Source organism: Falco punctatus, assembly GCF_963210335.1.
Source record: "Falco punctatus genome assembly, chromosome: Z".
Taxonomy (NCBI): Eukaryota; Metazoa; Chordata; class Aves; order Falconiformes; family Falconidae; genus Falco; species Falco punctatus.
The window spans coordinates 84090633-84096632 of record NC_137586.1 but is presented as its reverse complement, the minus strand read 5'-3'; positions in this window follow the sequence as shown (position 1 = coordinate 84096632).

Below are 6000 nucleotides of genomic sequence, written 5' to 3'. Positions count from 1 at the left end.
CCTGATGTCTCCTTAGATCCCTGGCGGCACTGGCAGAAACTAGTCTTCATGCAGCTTTACTAGGATACACCCAATACAACCACCTTGGTACGCTCTTCTGTGGGGACTTCTTCCCTTCTTCCTTGGTTGGTGATAAGCAAAGCACGACCTCAGTAATGCAAAAAGCACAAACCTCTAATGCTACCCTGGCACTTACGGTCATACTTACGAAGTCTCTAGGAGAGCATTCTCTTTTCATTCACACACACCTCTCCAGTGACCGCCCAGGCAGCCAAAATCTGCCAGCCTTCTGTGAGGTGCTCGTTGCTTCTTCAGCAACCATTGGACACCATGGCGAGTTCAGCAGTTAACCAGAGCAGGCAGCTGCACATGCCTTCAGTCTCTGAAGTCCACCATTTGATCTGCCATCAGGAACCCAAAGGTGTCTCTGCATGGAAGCTGTCTCTTTGTTCAGGACTGGTCTGCACACAAAATTCTTTACTGTGTCATCCCAAACCCTGAGACTTTTTCACTCCTGGAGAACTCACCAGATCAATTCTCAGCTGTTTCCCTCAGGCATCACTTCTGGCCTGTGGCACTGGGCTGCAGCAAGCTGGCCCAGAACCCAGCAGACAGATCAGTCTGCTGATATTCTGCATCCAGCGCAAACCTGTCTAGCATGGCCTCTCCTAGTCTTCTCCTGAGGTTTTCAGGTTCGAGGTAATGGGGCCAGGCTCAGCTAACCATCACTAGGATGTACTGCCACTCTGAGTAAGATGCTCACCACTACGTGGTGGAAACAAAAACCAGCAGACACTAACAATCCCACTGATTGCTTCTTTTCTGCGTATTGAAACATACTGAGTATTTCACAGTAACCACACTAAAAGCGCCAGCTTTCAGTAAAAAAAAAAAAAAAAAAAAAAAAAAAAGTCAAAACACACTGTGATGAATGTACTGTCTGTGTTGCTGTTGAGTTGGGAGTAGTATCAGCAGAAAATGTTTCAGGTCTGTGTAGACAGCAAAACGACACTGCTGCGGTGCCCATTGCTACTGTAGGTATGGTACATCTAGGACATGCAGACCAGTAATGTCTGAACTGGTGCTCTGGAGCCAATTGCAGCACCTTGAGCTTACACCTCACGCAGTGTAAAGTCTGAGAAAACATTGAGAAAATGTGTGTTAGTCCTAGTTCAATTATTATGTGGTAGGAACTCCCTTAACAAAGCATCTTCACCTGAAACCTCTCAGCTGGCATCTACTGTACAATGGCAGCCTGGTTCAAAGCCCCTTGAGAAGGTTTTTCTGTGAGTCGTATCTGAAGAGCTAGATAGCCAGGCCATAACCAGTTACAGACTAACAATCACAGTTGGAAGGTAATTGAAAGCTAGATGGTGAATTAGCAGCTCTTGGAAATCAGCATCATGGCATGCTCTTCTTTCCTGCTCAGGAGAGCTGTTGCATATAAAGTAGGTTGAAGCCTCCGTATGATTGCTGCTTCTTCCTCATCAGTGCTGGGTACATTCCCCAACATTTTGCTACCAGCTTTCGAGCTGGTGGTTTAATAATAGTAATTCTGGTGGAGGGAAAGAAGCTTCTGCTTGATTTCACATTGAAGGCAAACAAAACCGGAAAGACTTCACTATTAGCTCTCCAAAACACTCGCTCCAAAACACTCAGATCAACACAAAATTCGATTGTGGGCCAAATGAGCTCAGATTATAGCTGCTACTTGTTTTCCTCCTATTGGCATGCAAACTGCTGCCAGGCAGTGGTATGAAGTCCAGCTGGCAGCCGTTTTCTAAGAGCTCAGCATTCCTGTGGGGTTGATATTGGAGCTGATGATACTGTTTTAACACCTTTAATAATGACCTGGATGATGATGTGCATTACATGGTCAGCCAGTCAACTTCTAGTGCTAAATAAAAGGAAACTGCTGGTACACAGGACAGCAGGGCTGCTCTTCAGATGGCATTTCACTGTAGAAATGGGCTGACAGAAATCTCACAAAGTTCAACAGAGGCAGAGACCAAGTCCTGCACCCAGGCTGGAGCAACTCCATGCAACAGCACAAGCTGGGGAACAACTGGGTGGAAGGAGCTTTGCAAAGACTTAGGGTCCTGGTGGGCAGCAAGTTGAACATGAGTCAGCAGCATGCCCATGCTGGGCTATATTACACATGTGTAGCCAATAGCTTGAGGGACATGATTATTTCCCCTCCCTTTGGTACTTTTGTGACTTCATCTGGAGTACCACGTTCAGTTTTGAGCTTCCCCAGTACAGGAAAGACAGCAACAAGCTGCAGCAAGTCCTGGAAAAAAGGGCCAAAAGAGCGTCAAGGGGGCTAGAGCATGATGTGAGGCTGAGGGGGCAGGGTTTGTTTAGTCTGGAGAAAAGAAGGCTAAGGGGAGATCTTACTTACGTTCACAACTGTCTGCATCAGAGGATGCAGAGAAGACAAGGTCAAGACTCTTCCTGGAGGTGCACAATGACAGGACAAGAGGCAACACACACAAGCTGGGACACTGGAAATTCCAGCTAGATATTAGAAGACCTTTTGCACTATGAGGGTGGTCAAGCACTAGAACAGACTTGGAGACACCCAAAACTCAAGGAACAAGGTCATAAGCAATCTGATCTGAGTTGACCCTGCTTTTGGTGTTGGGGGTGTGTGGGTGGGATGGGTGGGGTGTGTTGGACCAGATCACCTCCAGACCTTCAGCCTACATAATTCTGCGATCCCATGACTGAATAGATTATCGCAAAATGCCTGCAGATGAGCAATAAGGCAGTGAAATGCCCTGGGCATTCTGTGCTCTGACCAGACATGGAATTGTAAGTCTGCACAAAATGCAGACACCCTGATACTATTTGCCATCTGCTACAATTAAAGTGTGGCTTTCTCTCTATTGTTGGTTTCCAAGTGTGTCCTTCACTATCAAAATACTCTTCCTCATATGGATTATTTTGCAGAGGCTTGTTATCTGCCATCTACATGTTTCACTTCTGTGATCTTCCTCGCTCTCCATGACCCTTACATTGCTCGCAAGATTAACTCAGTTACTCCTACAACATACGCAAAAGACTCATTTCCATATATTAACAGGTAGGATTCATGTGACCAAACAAGCTATTGAACAAACACATACTGCCTGGAGCTCTTCAGTTTTCTGTTAAACTGCAAAGTCTATCCATCACTAGAGGGCTGCATATGAGTTGTCAGTACAGAAAAACAGCAAGACAGTGGGGGATTTACTGTAGCACTGCCTTTTCACCCAAGAAATACAACACAGTGTGCCCTATAGCAGCAACAGACTGGTTGAAGACCGACCTACTGTGGTATCTCTGATTTTTGGCTTTATTCCATGCACTGGTGTTCATATAACTCATGGAAAGAGCAAACAAAATTCATGCCTCCCTAGGAGGGTTCCCTGTAATGAAGACTTTGGTAGGCAGGACTACATGCATGGAACTGTTTTATTTGCTGAAGCCTGATTTAAAAGCTTAAGACCCAAGCCTGCAGCTATGACAGTTGTAATTGATTTCACTCATGACACCTTACACCTAAAATCATTCGCTGTCCTAACAAAAACTGACTAGACGGACTTCCAAAGTTCACAAAACTGTCACTCTGACAAGGTTAATGCATACCTGAATAGACCTGAGGCAATTTTTCTCTGGAAATATCAAAAAAAGGAAGAAGATAACATGGGGAACGACTTGCAGCTAATATTTATATGCAAAATTACTTTACTAGTAAGATTTTTTGGAATGTAATTTAAGACCTGCCAAAATAATTAATGTTCATCTTTCTACTGCAATGCCTTCTACAGTTTACTTTCAGCTTAAGGCTCAATTAAAAGATTAAAGACTTTAAACAGCCATTTCTTTTGCCTGCAAATATGCCTGAAGACATGACATACACCAAAGTGCACCAAGTATAATACAGAAGTTCTCCCAAGTCAAGTCTTCCAAAAGGCACAAACATACATACATCTACTGCACAGCATATTGATGCTGATTGATACTGCATTTTTAAATGACTCAGTATAAATTATTATAGAAGAAAACTGGGCTTCTAATGAGAAAATACCAGCTCTATTACATATTAAGTTTCTCAGTAGAGAAGGGTAATGAACATATTTTCTTCACCTACCAATTTTTGTGGGAAATCAGATGGATCTGAGAGCTTCTTAGACAAAAGGGAAAAAAGTTGATTAATGAAGCCAGTTAATTTCAGCTCATTTTGTGCACACACTTATTCTTGTTTGAAATTAAAATTTTGTGTGTAAGTTTTCTGTCTATACCTTTTCTAAAAGCGTCTGTTTTAGCTCTTGTTCCAGTTTTGTAGCTCTGCTTTCTGAACCAGAATTTCCTCTCAGTTATATTGATGGTCATTTGGCAACGGGGACATTAACAGAATTTTCAGGAAAATGTATCCACCTCATGGACACCAATGATAACCACACTGAAAATAATTAGTATCTGTATTTTTAAAGTCCAAAAAGGCCCGTATGTTCAAAAGACTACCTAGCAGGCCACTGCATCCAAATGTATGCCAGTGAATTGCAGATAATCCATTCTCCATTTCTTAATTCTTTCATATCTTCAACACGAGAAATTAAAACTTACTCTGTGATATTAAGATATTAGTTAAAATGTAGTGCTGTGTCATATAGTCCCTGCCTGTGTGTTTCTGAAAAATCAAAAATTATATGAGAAAACAGTGCTTCCTTAACAGGCAGCCATCAAAACTAATACCTGGGAAAATTCTTGTGCTATCATGACTATGTGCATATCTAATAATCCTACTTCACTTGAACCATGTTTCCCAGATTTTAATTTTGATATAGAAATAGTAACTAGCAGGGCTTCTTTGCAGTGTAAAGCAACTAAATAAAATACCTGACCACAGGCTAACCTCTAAAGGATTCAGTAACTCGAGGCAGTTAAGCACTTGTCTAAATATAAACCTTTAAATATGTGAGTTGATCCAGCAACATATGTGAGTTGATTAACCAACACATTTAAGCACTTGTTAAATATCCCGAAAGAATTAGAGACACAAGCAACACAGACTGATGGAAATAAATACAGGGTGATGGGTCAGCTGAGCAGGCTTACTGAAAGTAAGGCAGCCTCGGCTGGAGCAATTTATATCCATAAATATTTAAGATTAAATACATTACATGTAATTGTTTAACACAGACAAGAAAGCCCCTCTCCCCGCCCCCCCCCCCCCAAAAAAAAAAAAATCTCTTCAGTTTATGGTGAACACAACAAAGTGAACCCCTGTACAGGAGCCCTCAGAATACTGCAGACATAAAAGAATTAGAGCAGAAACAGGACTTACTTTTTCCTTTCTCTCCCCAGACTTAAATTGAAATTAAAACAATGAGGAAAAATTCACCCTGACACTCTGGCAAATAGTATGAACTATCCAAACAACACAGGCAAAAAAAGAGTGAACAAAGATACCATCAGTCATATGCAAGTACATCTAAAGCCTCTTGGATGTCTTCAGCTGACAAAACTTCCCTTTTTGGTGTTTGAGGATTATGAACATTATCAGTCAGAACAAAACCAAAGTCACTTGTCAAGCTTCATAAAGAACTTGATGCTGTGACACATTCAGCTTCACGGTTGTACCTGTATCAAACACCAGACCACAGGGGACATCTTTGTATTTCTTTTCCAATTTAGTACAGTCTTTCTTCGGGCCCCCAAAATGCACCTGCGTCATCTCAGTTTTGTAAAGGAGCCAAAGCACTACTGTGAATCCTGGGGTTCGCAGGCAGAACATTTTCCCTTGGTATTCCTTCACAATTTCTTACCATGGCATTCTTCTTGTTCTTTTGCATTTTTCACTGCCCTGAACCTACACCACAGACCCTGCCTAGCATCTTACCACTGCCACTTTTTGAGTCAGTCCTCCCAGATTGCCATCTTCCCAAGACATGCTTCTTTCAGATGTACTGTTGTGATCTAAGAGGACAACTCCCACAGACATGGGCTGAAGAA